Source organism: Cupressus sempervirens, chromosome 7, assembly GCF_028749045.1.
Source record: "Cupressus sempervirens isolate cs-2001-9-10 chromosome 7, ASM2874904v1, whole genome shotgun sequence".
Taxonomy (NCBI): domain Eukaryota; kingdom Viridiplantae; phylum Streptophyta; class Pinopsida; order Cupressales; family Cupressaceae; genus Cupressus; species Cupressus sempervirens.
This window is the reverse complement of record NC_143124.1, coordinates 243,427,459-243,438,957: the sequence shown is the minus strand read 5'-3', so window position 1 is coordinate 243,438,957 and position 11,499 is coordinate 243,427,459. Positions and strand designations below refer to the sequence as shown.

The 11,499-nt window shown below is 37.6% G+C and overlaps 1 pseudogene; it reads left to right on the top strand.

Moving 5' to 3' along the window:
* The first annotated feature begins 1,012 nt into the window (after positions 1-1,012).
* LOC149546401 (F-box protein At5g49610-like) lies at positions 1,013-8,245 on the top strand (annotated as a pseudogene).
* The last annotated feature ends 3,254 nt before the right edge of the window (positions 8,246-11,499 follow it).

Below are 11,499 nucleotides of genomic sequence, written 5' to 3'. Positions count from 1 at the left end.
TTTAGACATATTCACGGATAGAATTAATTCAGAAATCACAAATGGAGTATAAGATTTTGAAGTCATGAAGAAGTTAAGTTTCATCTTTGTCACCTTGGAAGGACGTGACATGGTAGCATATCAATGAGAGTTGACTGAAATAATAGATAGATATATTACTGTAAATTTAAGAATGGTTAATGTTTTTGTTCCACAACATGAATTCATTAGAGGATTCCTTGAAGCCTACAAAGCTTATAGAGCTAGGTCTATGGACTTTCCAAAATGAGCAATGATTCATAGAGATTGTAAGTCTTTACACATTTTCCTAGTTTAGTTTCAGCACTTGTCTCGTTATTTTAGTTTTGAAATTTTTAATCTTTAGCTTCTTGTCAAGCTTAGAATGTTGAGCTTTTTTTGACATTAACACGTAAGTCACAATTTCTAAAATATAAAATATTCCCATTAAAGTATATTTATTCAACCATATATAATATAAAAAGATGTATAGAAATAAATATAATTAACAATTTGAAACTGACTGAAAGAATTTCTGAAAACGCTAATCTTGATTGTTAGTTAGGTTAATAATTTTAAATAAACTTAAATTTCCAATTACAATATATTCTGGTACGTCTTTTTAGGTCGGCAAATTTGTAGACATGTATAGGGGAATTAGGCCGTGCGGGTTTCACCTTGACGAGAGGGTCGGACGGTATTGATAATATGTAATATTCACCATACAAAACACAAACTTTGAAAATGAAGAACTTGCTATATTGGAACTCCCCATGTGCAGAAAATGTCGCCAGCAATTTACGACAATGAGATTACAGATATACACGACACGCGCTTCCTGTTATAGATAGATCATCTACGTCAAGTTTACAGTTATCAAATACAGCACTTCAGCTGTTTATCTTTGTTTTTTAAAGACGTAGATTCGATAAGGTCATTGAATCGTGAGGATCTTCCAGATAAATATAGGAGATAGGCATTTGATCGGATTAATATTAATTCAATGAAAGAAAAAATGGAGATGAGTTCTGAAATATGGGGCAGCCTGCCCGAAGATTTACTGTTACTTGTTTTAGCCAAGCTGTCCACTTTGGTGATTGGCAAATTCAGAGCAGTTTGTAAACAATGGAAGTTTCTTCTCTCTCCATCACAATGCTTCCAAAGGATAATGGCTTCAGTTCTTCCCTCTTCTACCTCTTCTCTTCTTATCGGCCGCTTACTGCCTTCGCAGTGGACACACTCTTACAATAACAATCTATACCTTCTTCAACCGGCTCCCAATTCTCATGTATATAAACTCTCCTTGGAATTTTTGGCTTGTGACTCAATTAATGTTGTTGCTTCCTGCAAGAATGTTCTCTGCTGCTCTGAGGACGGAGCTCCCATTTTGTTTTACCTTTGCAATCCTTGTGAGAAATATAGATTAAAACCAAACTCACAACTTAAAACTGCAACTCTAACCCTAAAAGTTTGCTCGGCACATGAAGGTGCCGAGTGCCAGTTTTACTCGGCACTTGCTCGGCACTTGAAGGTGCCGTGTGACAGGCAACAGGTACCGAGTGAACTCGGCACAAAGAGGAGCTCGGCAACAAATGCCGAGTATGCTCAGCTCACAAAAGAAATGCTCGGCACCAATGGATACCGAGTGAGCTCGGTACCAACGGAGAAAGAAGATGCCGAGTGTTCTGTTTCAAACTTAGGAAATTTTTCAACGTGAATGCTTTCAACCAAACTTGTTAAATCCAATGAATAGAAGATGAAGAACAATAGAGTAAGTATACTGGCTTGCTTTCTATTCAATCTGAGATTTAAACTATTACAAATCTAGGAGCATTCGGCTTCAACCAGAAAAAACTTTAAATTTACCCTAAAACTTCAAACGACTTCAATACTTCAAACTTTAAACTTGCAACTCTAATGGCTACATACAAAAGCGCCTGGAGCAATCACTGCTTCACAGGTCGAATCCAATGAACAATAAACTTATAGAGTGAATAGAGAGAAGACGTGCAACTGCAGGCACGAAATAAACAAACGTCCTTCTCTGCACTCTGACGACTGGATCTGCTGATCTTCTTCCACTGTTTTTCTTTGCAACTTCTAATCAGATTTGCTTGATCTGCAATCTATCTCTCTCTACTTGAATGAATGAATGACATTCCTTTTATCACATTCCATTTTCCCTCTCAACATTCAAATTCAAAAATCTCACCTAATGAAATGAATGTCTACCGTCCATGAATGCCTGCGGTGACCTGACAGGGTAGATGGGTGTGGGGCTCAAGGACAACCTGCAGGTGTTGACGTAAATTTCCAACACTCCCCCTTTGTCCCAAGCCAAACAAAACAAGGATCACAGCTGATCCACATCAACTACACCAAGACTCTGTCTTAGATGCACAAAAGTTCCAATGCCTAATGGCTTGGTAAAAATATCTGCTAGTTACTGCTCTGACTTACAAAAAATCATTGTGATATCCCCATTCTCCACCAACTCTCTGATGAAGTGATATCTAATTTCTATATGCTTGCTTCTCTTATGGAAGACTGAATTCTTAGAAAATGCAATTGAGGAGATGTTGTCACAATAAATTGTGGTTCCATCCTCTTGCCTTTCATTCAAATCTGTCAAGATTCTCCTTAGCCAAATTGCTTGACATGCTGCTACATTTGCTGCAATGTATTCAGCCTCAGCTGTAGATTGAGCAACAATAGGTTGCTTCTTGGATGCCCATGAAATTGCACCCGATCCGATATGAAACATGTATCCAGAAGTGCTCTTCCTATCATCTAAGCTTCTAGCCCAATCACTATCTCTGTATCCCACCAACTTGAATTCATTTGATGCAGTATACAAAATCCCAAATCCCTTGGTACCTTTCACATAACTTAGGATCCTCTTTCCCGCTTACCAATGAAAATCTTTTGGTGTTTCCATAAATCTGAAAATTAGACTTACTACATGCATTAGGTCTAGCCGAGTTGCAGTCAAATACATTAGACTTCCAACCATACTCTTGTATAGTGTTGGATCCACTCTCTTGCTAGAGTCTTCCTTGCTCAACTTCAGACTTATTGCTATTGGTGTGGGGGTTGCCTTACTATTCTGCATTTTAAATCTCTCCAAGATTTTCCTTGCATACTTTTCTTGAGAGATGAAGATGCCATCATGCATTTGTTTTACTTCTATGCCTAGAAAGTATTTCAAGAGACCTAGGTCTGTCATTTCAAATTCACTTTTCATGGCCTCTTTGAACTCACCAATTAGAGCCTTGTCATTTCCAAAAAAAATCAAATCATCTACATACAAGACAACAATCAATACATTACCATCTGCTTCCTTGATGTAAAGAGTGGGCTCACCATTGCTTTTGCTAAAGCCATTGCTCATCAAATATGAGTCAATCCTACTATACCATGCTCTTGGAGCTTGCTTGAGCCCATAGAGAACCCTCTTCAATCTATATACTTTATTTTCTTCACCTGCAACTTCATAATGAGGTGGCTGCTCCACATACACTTCTTCCTTCAATACACCATTTAGGAAGGTGGACTTCACATCCATTTGAAATACCTTCCACTTATGCTGAGCTGCAATTGCTATGACAGCATGCACGGTTTCCATTCTTGCAATTGGGGCATAAGTCTCATCATAATCTCTTCCATACTGCTGTTTGTAGCCCTTGACTACCAGCCTTGCCTTATGCCTATCAATCTTGCCTTCAGCATTGCGTTTGATCTTATAGACCCATTTCACTCTGATCACTTGCTTCTTAGGAGACAAATCAGTTAGCTCCCATGTCTCATTCCTTTCTATAGCATCTATTTCCTCATCCATGGCATTACACCATTTGTTCTCCTTAATAGCTTCTTCAAAATATATTGGATCGCTATGAGAAAATAATGCAAAATTAACACTCTCATCATAATCTTCATACCTTTCATCTTGGTATATCTCCCTAAGACTCTTGGTCTTTCTTGGTAATAGGGAGGAGAGTGTGGGATTGGAATCTTCATTGCTATTGCATTGTTGACTGACTCGGTCTTCACTGGTACTCGACACTGACACTCGGTCATGCCTAGAGGAGCTCGGCAGTATCTGAATCTGCTTGCCTTTTCTTCTATCTGCTCCTTCTTTCTATTCATTAGCATCTTCTTCACTCATAACTGGCACTTTACTAGAAGTGCTCGGTGACTCATCAGTTGAACCATACCAAGACTAATTTTCAAAAAATTCCACATCTCTTGAAAGTATCATCTTGTTGTTCAATGGGTCATACAATCTGTATGCCTTTGATTCTGGGCTATACCCTATGAAAATGCATTTCACACCTTTATCATCAAATTTCTGCCTTTGCTTTTTAGGCATATGTGCATATGCTACACATCCAAACACTCTTAAGTGTTCAACTGTCCATCTTCTTCATGACCAAGCTTCCATTGGAATTCTGTTACGAACTTCCTTTGTAGGACACCTATTAATTAGGTAAACTACTGTTGCCACAACCTCTCCCCAAAAATCAGTTGGGAGACCTTTCTCTTTCATCATGCTCCTTGCCATTTCAACAATGGTCATGTTCTTTCTTTCAGCCACTCCATTCTGCTGTGGTGTATAGCTGGCTGTGAGCTCTTTCTTAATGCCATGTTTCCTGCAAAAGTTTACAAAAGAATTGGAGGTATACTCCCCTCCTTTTTCTGATCTTAGGACCTTGATATAACGTCCACATTCTCTTTCAGTCTGGGCTTTAAATTCTACAAATTTATCAAATGCTTCATATTTATTCATTAAAAAATACACCCATGTCCTACGACTGAAATCATCAATAAATGTCATAAAATATGTACTCTTCCCAATGGAAGTAACTTGCATAGGACCGACTAGGTCAGTATGCACTAATTCTAATGGATATCTAGCCCTCCTAGAATTCCCAAAATTAAAGGGAAGCCTATGTTGCTTACTCAAAATACAAGCCTCGCACTTGTCACAAGAATTTCCTACACGTGGAAAACCATCTACCATTCTTTTATTTAACAATAAATTTAAACCAGCATAGCCAAGATGACCATACCTGAGGTTCCATAGCCGTGAGGTGTCTTCAATCACACTCCTTAGAGCTGATTGTGTGGGAGGTGCAGCATGAACTTGAGATGAGAAACATGTCTCAATCCTCAAGGGAAACATTTTGTTCTTGGTCATTTGAACTGTTGCAAGTAGGTTCTTGCTCCCATCCTTTTCTTGAATGACACACATGTCATTCTCCATCAGCACTTTGTATCCATTTTGAATGAGCTAACCAATGCTCATCAAATTGTGCTTCATACCAGGGGCAAAATACACATTTTGTATTTCCCTTTTCTCACCTTTCTTGGTACGGACCATAATAGATCCTTTGCCCACAACTGGTAGGGTTCCATTGTTACCCATCTTAATTTTTGATTTGAAACTCTTTTCAATGAATGAAAACAAGGTTTCATTACCACTCATGTGGTTGCTACATCCACTGTCGAGGTACCAAACCTCAGGGCTTCCTTCTTCACCAATATTACACATGATGAAGGCAGTGTTTTCTCTTCCCATATTCACATCAGCCACATTTGCTTGTCCTGACTAATCTTTCTGCTTCTTCCAAAATTCATTTGCATAATGCCCATATTTATGATAGTAGTAGCATTCTACATTACTCTTATTTGAGTTGTAGTTTTTCTTACCTCCTCTTGAAGTATTTTGTGAGCTACTTGCTCCATCTGCTCTTCCTGAGCTTTCTCCTGCAACATTTCTTTGTCCTCCATTTCCTTGGCCTCTACCTCTGGAGTTTCTGCCTGAGCCATTTCTTCCTCTCCCCCTTCCATTTGGATTTGACTGAGCCTTGAATGCTTGGTCTTGGGTAGAAGAAGATGTGGATCTATTGATCCTATACTCATGGGTTTGAAGAGAACCCATCAACTAATCCATTGTCAAAGTAGTGAGGTCTTTTGCCTCTTCTATGGTCATGACCAAATGATCATATTTATGAGGTAAAATCCTCAATATCTTCTCCACTATCCTCTTCTCTTGATAGTCTTCTCCATTTGACTTCAGTTGGTTAATCACATTTAAGGTCCTTGAACTGAAGTCTGCAACTGATTCATTCTCCTTCATCTGAAGGTTCTCAAACTCTCTCTTGATATTCTGTAGCTTTACAATACGAACTTTATCAGTCCCCTTGAAGTTCATCCCAAGGATATCCCATGCTTCTTTTGCATAATTTCCTGCTGCAATCTTTGGGAAAACTGTCTCTGTCATTGCTGCCTCAATCAAACTCAATGCCTTAGCATCCTTCCTCCTTGACTCTTTCAAATGAGTCTTTTGTGCATTTGTGAGGGTAGCATACTGAGTTGGATCAATCACATCATTGAATCCATTTACCACAAACTCCCACAAATCATTTGCAACCATAATGGTTTTCATCTTCTTTGTAAATGTATCATAATTCTGTCCATTAAATGATGGTGGCTGCTGCCATATCTTTCCTGCATCTCTTGCCATGTCAAATATCCCAAGAAAACAAAATGCCCTAACTCACTGTTGTGGATGTGGGGCCTCAAAGCTCTGATACCATGTGATAAATATAGATTAAAACCAAACTCACAACTTAAAACTACAACCCTAACCCTAAAAGTTTGCTCGGCACATAAAGGTGTCGAGTGCCAGTTTTACTTGGCACTTGCTCGACACTTGAAGGTGCCGAGTGATAGGCAACAGGTGCCGAGTGAACTCGGCACAAATAGGAGCTCGGCAAAAAATGCTGAGTATGCTTGGCTCACAAAAGAAATGCTCAGCACCAATGGATGCTGAGTGAGCTTGGCACCAACGGAGAAAGAAGATGCTGAGTGTTCTATTTCAAACTTAGGAAATATTTCAACGTGAATGCTTTCACCATTAAAACCAGAAAGCCAAATGCTTTAAGCTTTCAACCAAACTTGTTAAATCCAATGAATAGAAGATGAAGAACAATAGAGTAAGTATGTTGGCTTGCTTTCTATTCAATCTAAGATTTAAACTATTACAAATCTGGGAGCATTCGGCTTCAACCAGAAAAAACCCTAAATTTACCCTAAATTTCAAATGACTTCAATACTTCAAACTTTAAACTTGCAGCTCTAATGGCTGCATACAAAAGTACCTGGAGCAATCACTGCTTCACATGTCGAATCTAATGAACAATAAACTTACAGAGTGAACAGAGAGAAGACGTGCAACTGCAGGCACGAAATAAACAAACTTCCTTCTCTGCACTCTGACGATTGGATTTGCTGATCTTCTTCCACTGTTCTTCTTTGCAACTTCTAATCAGATTTGCTTGATCTACACTCTATCTCTCTCTGCTTGAATGAATGAATGACATTCCTTTTATCACATTCCATTTTCCCTCTCAATGTTCAAATTCAAAAATCTCACCTACCGAAATGAATGCCTACCGTCCATGAATGCCTGCGGTGATCTGACAGGGTAGATGGGTGTGGGGCTCGAGGACAACCTGCAGGTGTTGACGTAAATTTCCAACAATCCTATCACCCAGACATGGAAAAAGCTTCCCCCTCCTACTCAAATTAGGCGACATGATTTCATTGGATTCGCCTTCGACTGTTCGACAAGAGTCTGTAACTTAATCATTCGAAGAAGTTGTATAGTCAGAGAGGAAAATAATATGGTAATGGAGGTTTATAATTCAAAAATGAATGCATGGACAAAATTGCAGATGAATATAAGCAAATCAGTTAACCCACTTGGTGAAGGGGTGTACTTTAGAGGAAGGTTTTATTGGGTTAACTCAATTGAACTTGGGCCAAACAAGTGTTGGTTGTACATTGTATCATTTGACGTAAGGAAAAAGAATTGGGATGTTATTGAACTTCCAGATGATTCTATTTCTCAAAATTACAATCAATGGCAGTTGAGTGGGTGTGATGGGAAGGTGGTTTTGGTGTACAAAAAAATCTGCGATTATGGAAATTGAATGAAGATGATGGGGATGGCAGATGGTCAGAACTGCCTAACTTGCCCAGGAGTCTATGTACAGAAGTTTTGTGTAATGGGATTGGTATAAATAGCCTAAGAAGTGCACAAGTTTTAGTCAAGAGCAGTGGATGGATTTGTGTGCACCCGACTAGGAATAAAATATTTGTGTTTGATGGAGAAGGAAGAGTGGTGCAGACCATTGAAGGGAGACAGATGAGCATGTTTGCAAGAACATACCCAACATCATAATCAACATCAGGGTGTCCTTTTGGGTCCGTTTGGCCAATGGAATACAAGTAGAATAGGCATATGTAAATTATAAAAAAATTGAATTCCTCGTTTGGATGCACTAAAATGGAATTGGAATATGAAGTATAAATGGAATACGTATTCCATTTTTGGCCCAAAAATGGGGTTTTGCAATTCTACCAAAATAGATGTTATTGGAATACGTATTCCTATTCCATTTTTTTATTTTAGAAAACATAAATTTTTTGGTCTGCGAATTCCCATCAAATATTGGCTGAACCAAATAGAGAACAAGAATACGTAGTCCCATTTTCTATTTTGGAATACATATTCCTATTCCCACAGCCAAACGAGCCCTTTGAGAATAGGAATAGCTATTTTGGAATACAAAATGGGGTTACATATTCCTATTCTCTATTTGGTTCAGCCAAATTTGATGGGGAATTTGTGGACGCAAAAATTTCTGTTTTCGAAAATAAATAAAACTGGAATAGGAATACGTATTTCAATTCCACCTATTTGGGTGGAATTGTAAAACTTCATTTTTGGGCCAAAATTGGAATAGTTATTCTTATTTTATTTTGTATTCCAATTTCGATTTGGTGGATTCAAATGAAGAATTCAAAATTTTAAAAATTTACATATGCGTATTCTGCTTGTAGTCCTATTTGTCCATAGTTATGCCCGTTTGGTAGTTGGAATTAGAATGGAATTGGCATTTGGAATTCTAAAAAAATTATAATCCATTGTTTGTGTTTGCACAATCAAAATTAGAATTGAGAAAAAGTAGAATCCGGTATCCCCATTTCACCCCCAAAAGAAGGATTTCAAATTCCTCAAAATACTTGTTATTTGGAATTCCCATTTTAATTCCCATTTTAAATCTCATTTTTTGAAAATGAGGATTTCAACTAAAGTAAAATTTAATTGGGTTTGACATTCAGATGGCCATTTGAGGTTACCTTCTTTTGCATAAATCTTTGAAATTTAATTTTTTTAAATCGTGGGGTGGGGAATTATCCGCTATTACTTGATCATATGTTTGGATTAAATAAAATAATTAGTACCTCAGACATCGAAATTCTTTTGTCTTGTTTTTTAAAACTTTTTTCTTGAATTTTTATTTTGCAATGAATATTGACATTTTTGGCATGTGCATAGTTGAAAGCATCATAAATAGGTCTTTGAAAAAGTGAGAGATACGAATAGTCTTTCTCACTATAACTTTTATATTCATTTTTTGAACCACACATTGGTATTTTGAACCATATATTCGCATTTTGAACCAAATGGGCTCGGAATTAAAAAAAATTGAATATCAAATATTTTTAAGTTTGAACCAAATAGTCCCAAAAAAATTTCCAGAAACCTTAATCTGGATTTCAAGTTCCAGAAACCCAAATCAAGAATTTCAGATTCCCATTCCTAAATTGTAATCCAGCAGACCCCACACATGGAAAGGAAAACTGTTTACATTATTTGTTTATATGCAAGATGTCTGATGTTCTTGTGTCTTTTGTAAAAAGTATGAAATGTGATACAACGATCTGCATTTCAGATGAAAGATAATAAAGCTCCAGATTAATTTATTATTTTTAAGTCTATATTGAAAAAAAAGGAGTGGAGAATATGGATCAAATTTCATTCGATTAAAAAGAAAAAAAAAATACAAATATCAACTATTCAACACATTTACTTCTTTATTTTGCCTATTACTCCCAACTACTGTAATCATCTTATTATATATGTTAGCACTGTAATTTTCGGAGCAGTATGAAATCAAACAAACAGCTAATGTAGTCACTTTTTTTAATCCTAGAATTGAAATTTAACAGTTTCTAATTTCATTACCAGTTATGGATTTAGGCAATTAGAATGTTAGAATACTTTATATTTGTTTTTATTTACTTTGTTTTTATTTATAATTTGGCTCCAGGAAGGTGATCAAAACACTGCCTTTTTCCATAAAATAGTGCAATCTCGCCGGAATCAGAGCACTATCTCTTCTTTGGTTAATTCTCAAGGTATCCAACTGAATTCCTTGCCAGCTTTGTTCCAGGAGGCTATTTCGTACTTCTCTACCCTCTTCTCTAAGGACTCTCCTCCTGCTGATAATGAAGAAAATATTATTTTGTCATGTATTCCTTCCCTTATCACTCAGGAAATGAATGATTATCTCATGCATCCTATCTCTTTGGAAGAGCTGGAGGCGGTGGTCTTTGGCATGCCTAAGGGGAAGGCTCCTGGTCCTGATGGTTTTCCAGTTGAATTCTTTCAGGAATTTTGGGACATCATTAATCATGATTTGTTGGAGGTGATTAAAGGATCCTATGCTAGCAAGCAGATGCTTCGAGCTTTGAACTCTACATTCTTGACTCTTATTCCTAAGAGAGAGGGTGCTAATCAATTGGAGTTTTTTAGACCAATTGCCTTACGTAATGTGGTCTACAAAGTTATTACTAAGCTGATTGCTGAGAGACTGAAAAGGTGGCTTCCCATTATTATCTCAGAAGAACAAGGTGGTTTTGTTGCTGGAAGACAAATTTTGGATGGGGTGGTTATTGCTACTGAGGCTATTCACTCTATGGCTACTTCAAGGGAGAGAGCCATGTTTGTTAAGCTGGATATGGCTAAGGCCTACGATAGAGTTAAATGGAGCTTCCTAAGGAGTATTCTTCTTTCTTTTGGATTTAGCTCTGACTGGGTGAGTTGGATTATGAGTTGCGTTACTTCTGCCTCTTTTTCTATTCTTATTAATGGTCAACCTTCACAACTATTTGGTGCTTCTAGAGGCCTCCACCAGGGTGACCCTGTCTCCCCATATCTATTCATCATCATGGCTGAAGGCTTGGGCAGATTCATTAAGCATCAGGTGTCCCAGAATTCTATTCAAGGCTGGCAATGGGGTAATGGCTTACCTTCTCTTTCCCATCTTCAATTTGTTGATGATTCTACTCTTGCCGGTCTTGCTAGGATCAAGGAAGCTGAAGCCTTTCGACATGCTTTGGACGTTTATTTGGCAGCTTCAGGCCAGAAAGTTAATGAGCACAAATCTTTCATTTACTTTTTTAACACTCCTGATTCTATTTAGCACAGGATTGTTGGTATCCTACGGTTTCAGATAGGTTCACTTCCTTTGACTTATCTTGGCATTCCTATTGCTGTTTCCAGGCAACCACGTCTCTTCTGGCAAAATTTGATTACCAACCTTTAGGATAAGGTAAATCATTGGACTCATAGATGGCTTTCCACTG